Genomic DNA, 12,815 nt, shown 5'->3' with positions numbered 1-12,815 from the left:
CATCCACAAGACGGGAGACCAGTTGTGTCCATTGCATACTCTCGCCCGTATGTCGTACATGATTCATGATTTGCTCCATTTTTAGCACACGCTCTACATTAGCCCAGGTATTATGGGTTGTGTAGAATGATACATTGTTCACTTTATTTTCAATAATTTGATGCATCACATTTGTAAGTTCTCTCAAAAGAAAAAACGTATTTATTCTCTCTAACAACGTATGTATATAGTTCCCCATTGCTTTACATCTAAATAACAAATAGGTATTGTCACTCGGTCTCTGGGGTTTTGTTGAGCCAGAAAGTCATCACGTCCTCCACCACAGCTTCCCGGTATTTGTTGTCGTCCACCAGGGTTTGTCGGATTTCTTTGAGTTTCTCGTGGATGTAGATCGCCTCCTTCAGTTCATGTAGGAAAGCCTCGGTTACCTCGTAAACTCTGGGAATAGAAGGCACAAGACCCATAGACTCCAGGGCTCTGACCAGCGCAGGTATAAACCTGCAGGACCACAGTCTTTTCACCAGATCCTCAAAATGGTTGAAGAAGTAGTATTTTGGGGGCTCGTATAAACACGGATGCCGGCGCTGGCTGGGGTGATTGATCTCACAACCTATGCATTTTTCACATATATACTCTCCAATCACCACGTTTAAAAGTGTGGCTACAGAGGCCTTGATGGTGTCCACAAAAATAGTACTGACCACCCCATCAAACACATCCTCAGGCTGTGGACATGTGGGGGGTGTCGAGGGTCTTGGCTGGGGGGAGTAGAATGGTTGGCTGCGAGGCATACAGTCCTTAGGGTCTGGCCCCCATGACGTATCAGAGTCCAGGTATGTTGTAGGAATATCCATGGTATATGCTGAAATTAAGAAGTGGAGGCTTTAACGGACCTCCTTTTATTGTAGAACCAGGCCTTTGGGTGGGGTCAGGGCGTGGTTAACGCAGCCGCGTACTTCGTTTTCTTCAGGGGCTGACCCTTCTGAGGATGAGCCTTCTTGGGATTCCTTTGAATCATAATCCTCAGGATTCGTATATATTATGCACTTCCTTAGCCGAACAATGCTCTGCCACTGTTGGCTCTGTACAAAAAGAACGTCCAACAACTCTAACATGCTCAATTCCATTAGATCCCAACTTTTAAAAGGAATAAGCATGCGCAACCTGAAATCCCCAGTCAGGCCACCATCACGAATGTTTTGGTTGCGGGTTTCCTCGTTGCTGATATAGAACTCCACGCAGCCACATGGAAGTCCATTCTTTCTCTGTATTTTCACCCTGTGAAATACTCTTCCTGAGGAGTCTGGGGTACCTTCCCAATGGGTCTCGTAGCCCGTGAACAAGCTATACCCCATGGTGATAACTCTCAGTTCGGGACACAAAACCTTGCGAAAAACCGCCCAGTCTTCAACCCCATAGACCACTCCTAAAGTCTGGTCTGTATATTCTCCACCTTCGGCTACAGTATAGAGTTTCACTCTACGGGCCTGGTAATCAAACTGATACCCCCAGTGCTGTCCATTAGACATCATCACTTGATCTTTCAGTGCAGTTGCGGGAGGTATTTGGGTTCTACACACACATATAAACCGCTTTTTTGGCGCATCATATATTGTTGCTTTATACTGGGTCTTTTCTCTATGTTTCAACCGAGGTCCTGCTTCCGTTGTTACGGTCATCACTGCTTTACCAAAATCCATGTTTATTTTTAAAATCTTGTTTAGTGTTCTGGGGCCGCATGTGTGTCTGGGGCGTATTTATAAGACGTCTGCCTCCAACATACAACCCCCCGGACATTCCTAATTCATAGACAACAACCCTAAGAGCAATAAAATAGGGGGGTGTGGGGTCATCCTCTTTGAAATGTTCAAACACAACCCCCCCAGTTCAATGAGGGCCCTACACATCAATCATCATGACTACTTCAAAGAGATGCAATATAGATATAACACACACTCTAACACGTGACAGAACAGGATAAAACTATATGACCCTAACCACGTGACACCTTCCCGCCAGGATGTCCAGACCGGCTGCCCTTATTTGGGCATGTACGAACCAGCCGGACATAGGGTCATAAATCAGACGCATAGGGTCATAAATCACGATTTTGACCGATGCCGTCTCCTTTATTCTCTCTAGTGTCAATAAGGAAAATACAGATTTTTTTCCTTGTGAGCCCCTGCGTCACCACACTCAAAGGAGCTGTGGCCTCCTTGATCAACCCTGACCCTAATAGTCGACTATCTAAGGTGTGCACGGGGAAAGGCACATCCACGGGTACAATAGGGATCCCTAAACTATTAGCAAAAGCTTGATCAATGAAATTCCCAGCCGCGCCTGAATCTACTAGCGCCTTATGCTGGGAACATTGGGAAAAATCAGGAGAAGGAACAGACACAAATATATGTGCAACAAAGGGCTCTGGATGAGAATGGTGCCTACTCACCTGGGGTGGCGCCAGAGCGCCCTGCCTGCTATCTCGATTCCCAGAAGAACCTACCCGGCACCAACCAGCAGTGTGCCCTCTGCGGCCACCGATGGTGCACGAGCGGGAACCCCCTCCGGTCTCCCTGTGCACCCTCTCTCCCGGCTTCCTGGGTATAGGAGAGGGGGTGCGGGAGGATGGAACCACCAGACCCCAATCTGGACGTCCGCGAGCAGCTAGCAAGTTTTCCAGCCGGATGGACAGATCCACCAGCTGGTCGAAGGTGAGGGTGGTGTCTCTGGAAGGCCAGATCCCAACGGACGTCCTCACGCAGACTGCAGCGATAATGGTCGATCAGGGCCCTGTGATTCCATCCTGCACCGGCTGCCAGGGTCCTGAACTCCAAAGCAAAATCTTGGACTCTCCTCGTCTCCTGCCTCAGATGGTAGAGGCACTCACCCACCGCTCTGCCCTCGGGTGGGTGGTCGAAGACTGCCCGGAAACGGCAGATGAACTCCTCATCACGGTCCAATGCCGCATCTCCTCCATCACACACAGTGCTGGCCCATTCCAGTGCTCTCCTGGTGAGGCACGAGACGAGGGCGAAACTCTTCTCACGGTCTGATGGAACTGGGTGGACCGTGGCCAGATAAAGGTCTAATAGGAGGAGGAAACCCTGGCAGCCGGCAGTATTTCCGTCATACCCCTGAGGCATGGATATACGGATTCCATCAGGTTCAGGTTGAGAAGGGGCATGCAGTATAGACCCCGGTTGGGCTGGTGGAGGCGCTGGAAGAACTCCCTGTCTCTCCCAGCGGTCCATCTTCTGGACAATGCGATCCATGGCAGCGCACAGATGGTGAAGCTTCTTCGCTTGCTCCTGGATGCGCTCCTCCACCTCCATGTCCGGGGTATCCTCTCCTGCTGACTTCATAATTCAGGTCGGTGATTCTGTCAGTGTCGTGTAAGTAGGTGGCAGGGAAGTCAGGCGCAGGAGAAAACCAAATTGGTAAACTGGAGTATTTAATAATAAAACAAACTCCAAAACCAAATTACAAAATAACATGGTTCAAATAAACCCATCGCACAGCGATACAACATCACGCGTACATAACATCACAAACAATCACCGACAAGGACATGTGGGGAAACAGAGGGTTAAATACACCGCAAGTAATTAATGGGATTGGAAACAGGTGTAATTGAAGACAAGACAAAACCAATGGAAAATGAAAAACTGATCAATGATGGCTAGAAGACCGGTGAAGTCGACCGCCGAGCACCACCCGTGCAAGGAGGGGCATCGACTTCGGCAGAAGTCATGACAGTAGTCAATAGCTTGATGTAGTCATTGCGTGCTATGAATATGGGACCAAATACTTAACTTTTTACTATTTTAATACACTTTTGTCCCAATCCTTTTGGTCCCCTAAAATGGGGGGGACTATGTACAAAAAATGCTCTAATTTCTAAACAGTTCACCCGATATGGATGAAAATACCCTCAAATAAAGCTGACAGTCTACACTAGTATATTATGTCAAATCCAAAGTGCTGGATTACAGAGCCAAAACAACTAAAAATGTGTCACTGTCCCAATACTTTTGAGCTCACTGTATGTACAGTACATCCTTGATGTCCTCTTAGCAGACTGTCTATATCCTGTCTCCTTCCTCCTCAAAGCCAGCTGAGACATTCATTTTGAGATTGATTGCTTTTCCTAAATGACCCTTTAGGGTCAACCTGTAATGGACTGGCTTCCTACTCAGAAACCTCTCTCTCTCTCTCTCTACAACATTGTGTCTGCTTCTGAAATGGCATCCCTATTCCCTACATTTTACACTACCTTTGACAAGAGCCCTATGGCCTTGGTCAAAAATAGTGCACTATATATGCAATAGGTTGCCATTTGGGACGTACCCTCTCTCTACAGTCTGGTCTGTCTGTCTGATGCTTCTAATCATTGTGTAATCCCTATAGCAGTGTGACCAGAGGTGCACAACAGAGTGAGAGGCAGGGACAACATTTTTCCAGAGTTCCCAGTTGTCTTGAACTCACTGCAGTCAGATTTCCCACTTCCGAGTTTCCAGTTATTTGAAAGTCATGCTGGATTGACAACATGGCCAATGTATTCAACCTTTTAGTGTAATAATAGCCTAAACAAGCCGGTATAGCTCCGTTATTGTCTTTACATGCTTTCACCAACATTATCTTAGCCTATATTATTGAGCATTTGACACTATAGAAAACTCTGTACAATGCAAAACCCAAACTCACCTCTTTTACCGAGCTAATTTGATCCAAATTAACCAGGCATTTTGCCCGGTGTTGAAACAGCCAGTTGCATTTAAACCCAGACTTGAACCACACACCCACTCCACTGAATAGCAGGCTAGTGATTGCTTTGCAATGCTTTGAGTTAGCCACTGATTCCTTCCAAACCACTCATTGTTGAATTTGGGAAAACCAACGTGTTGTGTAATGTTTATGTCCAATAGCCGATGAGCACCGATACGTTCAATCTATTATTTCTCTTCATGTGACAAGGATTAAAAAGGATTTGCAAGTAGATTGTCAACTTCATTCATGATATTGACTGCTTGTCTAGCTTGCTTGCTAAGGTTTTGAAAGTATGATGTTGACAATCAAAGCTGCTGTAGATATAATGTGATTTGATGTCATTTTATCTGTGGCCAATGACCTTGAGCCTTCTTGGATGGGCACTTCTAATGTAACTCAATGACAGAACCCAAGGAGCTTGAATTTTCTAGCTCTACCCTTAGATTTGGGAGTTAACTAGTGTCCCCATGAATGACAGAACACTGAGCCAGTCACGGTGCAACTAGAGAACATTACGCTTCGTATCTTCCGCTGGCTGCCCCGCCACCACAGAAAGCACTGAATTTTGGGAGCTGCCATACTCAAGAAATCCAAAAATAGACCATGTTTGTATGTGGCTTTATTAACTCAATTATATATATTTTTTACATTACTTGCAAACTGATATGTGACATAACACGTCTTAATGCCAAAATAACATGCAAAACTGGAAGGGGTGGGGTGGGGGGGGGGGGGTGCTAAACAGGTGGGGCTCAAAACCTGAATGACAGGTTGCCACTGATAGCAGGTATCACCAACAAACACCCTCCCATCCACCCACCCACCCAGTATGAGTGAATGTTGAAACTAACACTGTGTTAACATGGTGTATTTACAACCAAGACCACACCTGTACCAACTGAATCACATGGAAATGGGTCTCCTTACTGTGTAATTTCAAACCATAACCTGTGAGCATAATGCATGAATGAATGATCTCTTGCTCAATTTTTTTTTTTAAATAACTATATTAAGTGCCAAATAAAGTAATAGGGTTGATGATTTCTTTAAAACGTCTCCATACCGTAGGAACACACCATCTTGAAGTGAGAGTATTTTATTTTAGTACTTGTTACAGGGTATTGCCAGTACCCATAGCAACTTATACAACTATTCTGATACTTTTTTCTTTAATGCCCACAAACTAAGTTACACAAGTGCCTTACTCAGTTGAAAATAAATGAAGATGTGTATTTTTGTCTTAAAACTTTATAGTACACATAGTAGATATTAAAGGGACTCCGCACATCCAGACCCCTTGTAAAGATTAAATCAAGGATGCTTTGTGTAGTGAGAGCAGATTTAAATATTGTCTGTGATTTCTCAGTTACACTCCACTTTGGGAGCCTAAACCAGCCATAAATCCTCTTGTGACAAGCTTGTTGTGTGAGTGTTAACTGAATGAGTGGCAACTGAATGCATGCTTCCCAACAAAAAACTCAGCTCACCTGCTTTTACTCCATGATTTGACTATTAGATGTTCAATGTAAAACAAACAAAAAAATATATAAAAAGGAATATTTGTGTGAGTGGCAACTGAATGAGTGGAAACTGAATGCTTGCTTCACAAAAACAAACAACAACAGCTCACCTACTTTTACTCTATGATATGACTATTAGATGTTCAATGTAAAACATTTATTTTAAAGGAATCATTTTTACCATACAGTTATGATTATAACTACTGTTCCCTAAAGGGAAACGAGGTACAAAACAGCAATGGGGAGTTCGCACTCTAGAGCCCCCTACTGAAGAACAATATAATCACGCTTGACTAGGCCAATGAACGCCGTGCATCACCGGAAATGGGCGGCGTGGGGCCGATCAGGGGTTGTACCTTGTTTCCCTCCTTCATAGAATGGTAGTTATAGTCATAACCATAACATGTACGTTCCCTTTCAGTAGGTCAACTCGGTATTACACAGCTATGGGACATGAAATCATGGCCTAAGCCGAACCCACCAGATACCATATGAAATTGCCCATGGCAGACGACCCAGAGTGCCAACACAAAAACTTGCTTCCTAATGACCCTCTCCTGCCTAAGCTGTAGGCACACTGTGGGTGACAGGGATATCCAAGCGATAAAGCCTCACAAAAGTGTGTGGTGTTGCCAAACTTGCTGCAGCACAAATATCTCCTACAGGCAACCCTATAAACAACACCCAAGATGTCTCCAGATCCCTGAGTGGACATGTAATTCTTGCCTTTTGCAGTCATATGCCAGAGCAATAGCCTTCACTATCTAGTGGGAAGATGCTGCTCCATAGGTTTAGAAACCGGCCTGAGATGGCACACACCTTTAAAAATCGCACCACCAGGGGATGAGCCCTTGAAGTGGCACCATCAATTCCCACATGACATGCTGCAATAGCTGCCATATACACCTTCAGCGTGGAGAATGAACGCCCCTGCGCGAAAAGCCCCTGTAGGTAACTAAAATATCTACTAGAGAGAGCTCTAAAAATGAACAATCCCTTTATTTTCGCACCAAAGCTCAAACTCCCGCCACGTATATGATACAACCCTCTTGTGGAGTGTGCCCTTGCGGACTAAATATTAGCAATACCATTTGGCAGTAAACCCCTTACCATGATATTGAACGTTTCATCGGCCAAATAAAACTTGTAGCCTACAGGCTCAAAATGGAACTTCCAGAACTTCAAAATGGAACCTCAGGAACTTCCTGTGAGGGTGAAATATACAGCCAAATGAAAGTATGTGTCCTTCAGGTCAAATGAAATCAAATATAATTTTATTGGTCACATACACATGGTTAGCAGATGTTAATGTGAGTGTAGCGAAATGCTTGTGCTTCTAGTTCCGACAGTGCAGTAATATCTAACAAGTAATCAAACAATTCCCTAACAACTACCAAATACACACAAATCTAAAAGGGGGAATGAGAATATGTACATAAAAATGTATTGATGAGCGATGGCCGAAAGGCATAGGCAAGGCGCAATACATGGAATAGAATACAGTATATACATATGATATGAGTACTGTAATATATGTAAACATTATTAAACTTCTTCGGGATTGGTGTCCCGTCCACGGGACGGTTAAGCTAACATAGCTAATAGAATTAGCATGAGGCTGTACAGTGCATTGCAAAAGTATTCAACCCCCTTGGCGTTTTTCCTATTTTGTTGCATTATAACCTGTAATTTAAATGGATTTTATTTGGTTTTCATCTAATGGACAGACACAAAATTGTCCAAATTGATGAAGTGAAAAAAATACAGGTGATATCAGTCATTGATACAGCAATTGTGGTAGAAGCTCGGAAAGCTATGACCCAAGACACTGTGAGTTCAAATCCCAGGAGAGGACATGTTGAATAATAATTACTGTATAAATAAACATACAAAATGTAATTATGTGTGTCAAATATGTAAGTTGAAAACACTATGTTAAAAGCTCAGTCTGTGTGAATATTCTAACTAATATTGATTTGCAGGGCATCCATCACCTGTGAAAACTCATGTGGAAAATATTTGAATCCACTGGAAACATTTTGTTCATGTGAATATCCATGTAAAACTTCATGTGAAATATCATCACATCTTAAGTGTTCCAAAAACTTGGTTTCTCATGTAGAATTTTGCATGTGGTTTTTCAGGAAGGACCATTTTATGTATTTTTATGACATTAACATATTCAATTTCTTGTATACAGCGCCTTGCAAAAGTATTCATCCCCTTGGCGTTTTTCCTATTTTGTTGCATTACAACCTGTAATTTAAATGGATTTTTATTTGGATTTCATGTAATGGACATACACAAAATAGTCCAAATTGGTGAAGTGAAAAAAAAAAATTGTGTCAAAAAAATTAAACATTTAAAAAGTGGTACGTGCATATGTATTGACCGCTTTGCTATGAAGCCCCTAAATAAGATCTTGTGCAGCCAATTACCTTCAGAAATCACATAATCAGATAAATTAAGTCCACCTGTGTGCAATCTAAGTGTCACATGATCTGTCACATGATCTCAGTATATACAGTTGAAGTTGGTTGGCGAAGGTGTATGAAGTTTACATACACCTTAGCCAAATACATCTAAACTCAGTTTTTCACAATTCCTGACATTTAATCATAGTAAAAATTCCCTGTCTTAGGTCAGTTAGGATCACCACTTTATTTTAAGAATGTGAAATGTCAGAATAATAGTAGAGAGAATGATTTATTTCAGCTTTTATTTCATTCATCACATTTCTAGTGGGTCCGAAGTTTACATGCACTCAATTAGTATTTGGTAGCATTGCCTTTAAATTGTTTAACTTGGGTCAAACGTTTTGGGTAGCCTTCCACAAGCTTCCCACAATAACAGAGCTGGTGAAACTGAATCAGGTTTGTAGCCCTCCTTGCTCGCACACGCTTTTTCAGTTCTGCCCAAAAATGTTCTGTGGGATTGAGGTCAGGGCTTTATGATGACCACTGCAATACCTTGACATTGTTGTCCTTAAGCCATTTTGCCACAACTTTGGAAGTATGCTTGGGGTCAATGTCCATTTGGAAGACCCATTTGCGACCAAGCTTTAACTTCCTGACTGATGTCTTGATGTTCCTTCAAAATATCCACATAATTTGTTCATCCTCATGATGTGATCTATTTTGTAAAGTGCACCACTCCCTCCTGCAGCAAAGCACCCCCACAACATGATGCTGCCACCCCCGTGCTTCATGGTTGGGATGGTGTTCTTCGGCTTGCAAGCCTCCCCCTTTTTCCTCCAAACATAACGATGGTCACTATGGCCAAACAGTTCTATTTTTGTTTCATCAGAACAGAGGACATTTCTCCAAAAACTACGATCTTTGTCCCCATGTGCAGTTGCGAACCGTAGTCTGTTTTTTTATGGCGGTTTTGGAGCAGTGGCTTCTTCCTTGCTGAGTGGCCTTTCAGGTTATGTCGATATAGAACTCGTTTTACTGTGGATATAGATAATTTTGTACCTGTTTCCTCCAGCAACTTCACAAGGTCTTTTGCTATTGTTCTGGAATTTATTTGCACTTTTCGCACAGAACGCGTCTCCTTCCTTAGTGGTATGACTGCTGCGTGGTCCCATGATGTTTATACTTGTGTAAAATTGTTTGTACAGATGAACGTGGTATCTTCAGGTGTTTGGAAATTACAAACCTGACTCAGTTACACCAAGTCTGTTGAGAGGAATGGGCCAAAATTCACCCAACTTATTGTGGGAAGCTTGTGGGAGGCTACCCCAAACATTTGACCCAAGTTAAACAATTTAAAGGCAACGCTACCAATACTAATTAAGTGTATGTAAACTTCTGACCCACTGGGAATGTGATGAAAGAAATAAAAGCTGAAATAATTAATTCTCTCTTCTATTATTCTGACATTTCACATTATTAAAATAAAGTGATGATCCTAACTGACCTAAGACAGGGAATTTTTACTATGATTAAATGTCAGGAATTGTGAAAAACTGAGATCAGTTGTATTTGGCTAAGGTGTATGTAAACTTAGGACTTCAACTGTATATTTGAACTGGCTAGCCAGCTAACTTGAAGTTAGCTAGCTAGCTAACAAGCTTGAAACAAACCATAATGTTGTTTGGAAAGTTGTTTTGCTATGTTGACATATTGTTAAAATGTATTTGTTCATACACTGCTCAAAAAAATAAAGGGAACACTAAAATAACACATCCTAGATCTGAATGAATGAAATAATCTTATTAAATACTTTTTTCTTTACATAGTTGAATGTGCTGACAACAAAATCACACAAAAATAATCAATGGAATCCAATTTATCAACCCATGGAGGTCTGGATTTGGAGTTACACTCAAAATTAAAGTGGAAAACCACACTACAGGCTGATCCAACTTTGATGTAATGTCCTTAAAACAAGTCAAAATGAGGCTCAGTAGTGTGTGTGGCCTCCACGTGCCTGTATGACCTCCCTACAATGCCTGGGCATGCTCCTGATGAGGTGCCGGAGGGTCTCCTGAGGGATCTCCTCCCAGACCTGGACTAAAGCATCCGCCAACTCCTGGACAGTCTGTGGTGCAACGTGGCGTTGGTGGATGGAGCGAGACATGATGTCCCAGATGTGCTAAATTGGATTCAGGTCTGGGGAACGGGCGGGCCAGTCCATAGCATCAATGCCTTCCTCTTGCAGGAACTGCTGACACACTCCAGCCACATGAGGTCTAGCATTGTCTTGCATTAGGAGGAACCCAGGGCCATCCGCACCAGCATATGGTCTCACAAGGGGTCTGAGCATCTCATCTCGGTACCTAATGGCAGTCAGGCTACCACTGGTGAGCATATGGAGGGCTGTGCGGCCCCCCAAAGAAATGCCACCCCACACCATGACTGACCCACCGCCAAACCGGTCATGCTGGAAGATGTTGCAGGCAGCAGAACGTTCTCCACGGCGTCTCCAGACTCTGTCACGTCTGTCACATGTGCTCAGTGTGAACCTGCTTTCATCTGTGAAGAGCACAGGGCGCCAGTGGCGAATTTGCCAATCTTGGTGTTCTCTGGCAAATGCCAAACGTCCTGCACGGTGTTGGGCTGTAAGCACAACCCCCACCTGTTGACGTACCACTAGAGTGAAAGCACCGCCAGCATTCAAAAGTGACCAAAACATCAGCCAGGAAGCATAGGAACTGAGAAGTGGTCTGTGGTCCCCACCTGCAGAACCACTCCTTTATTGGGGGTGTCTTGCTAATTGCCTATAATTTCCACCTGTTGTCTATTCCCTTTGCACAACAGCATGTGAAATGTATTGTCAATCAGTGTTGCTTCCTAAGTGGACAGTTTGATTTCACAGAAGTGTGATTGACATTGTGTTATTTAAGTGTGTTGTTTAAGTGTTCCCTTTATTTTTTTGAGCAGTGTACATTTTCATAATGACAACATGGTGTGAATGATGCTGACTGGGTGTAGACAAAGAATAGCTCTCCAGTAGGTGTACCAAAATATTCAAGGGCCGTTTTCTCAAAAATGGGGTTTCAACATTAACAACTTTCAAAGCAGAATGACTTTCCCATTGTTCCTCATCTTTATTGCATGATATACCATTTTCTAGCTCTGTGACTCTACTTTTATCCAATGTAAAAAACACAATTTCAAATTTTGCTCCATAAGACCAACTTTACCCGGTCAGTCACATAAAAATAACATGCATTTTTCGAAACTATTCCAATCTGTTACTTGACCTTATTGCACCCGTTACTGAAATGGTTGTTCCAGTTTAGATGTTAAATAACCCCCTAGAGTTGATTTCCATGGTCCCAAAGAAATCTAATTAGTGTAATATGAACATCCCTATTGAAATCTGTTAGTTTCAGACCGGGTTCGATCCCAGGCTTTGTAACAACCGGCTGTGACCCATGAGGCGACGCAAAGCTGTCCCAGCGGCGTCCGGGTTAGGGGAGTGTTTGGCCGGCCTGGATTTCCTTGTTCCATTGCTCTCTAGATTATCCTTGTGGGTGCCTGCAAGCTGACTTTGGTTGCCAGCTGGACGGTGTTTTATCCGAGACATTGGTGTGGCTGGCTTCCAGGTTAAGCAAGCAGTGTGTCAAGAAGCAGTGCGGCTTGGCATGGTCGTGTTTCAAAGGATGCATGGCTCTCGACCTTCGCCTCTCTTGAGTGCGTAGGGGAGTTGCAGCGATGGGACAAGACTAACTACCAATTGGATATCACGAAATTGGTGAGAAAAAGGGGTAAACGTACAAAAAATTATAATAATGTGTCTCCATTTGCCGATGTCACACTTCTGCAGCTGCGGTAAAAGGTGTCAGAGCTAGACTGCTGTTTGTCACACCAAAAATCTCCCAAAAATCTGTCTTCTCACTAAATCGTCTGTAGCATCCAAACGGTTTGACCTACACACCCCTCTATGGAAAGATGAGACTCTCACGAACACAATGGTGTTCTCTGTTTTGCTCCACAACTCTCACAAGTGTGTTATGACTCGTCTTTAGTCAGTACAGTCGATCTACCAACTTCTGTCTGTAGTGTCCGAACAGTTTGA

Source organism: Salmo salar, chromosome 19, assembly GCF_965601325.2.
Source record: "Salmo salar chromosome 19, fSalSal1, whole genome shotgun sequence".
Lineage (NCBI taxonomy): Eukaryota > Metazoa > Chordata > Actinopteri > Salmoniformes > Salmonidae > Salmo > Salmo salar.
Note: the sequence above shows the minus strand (reverse complement) of the source record.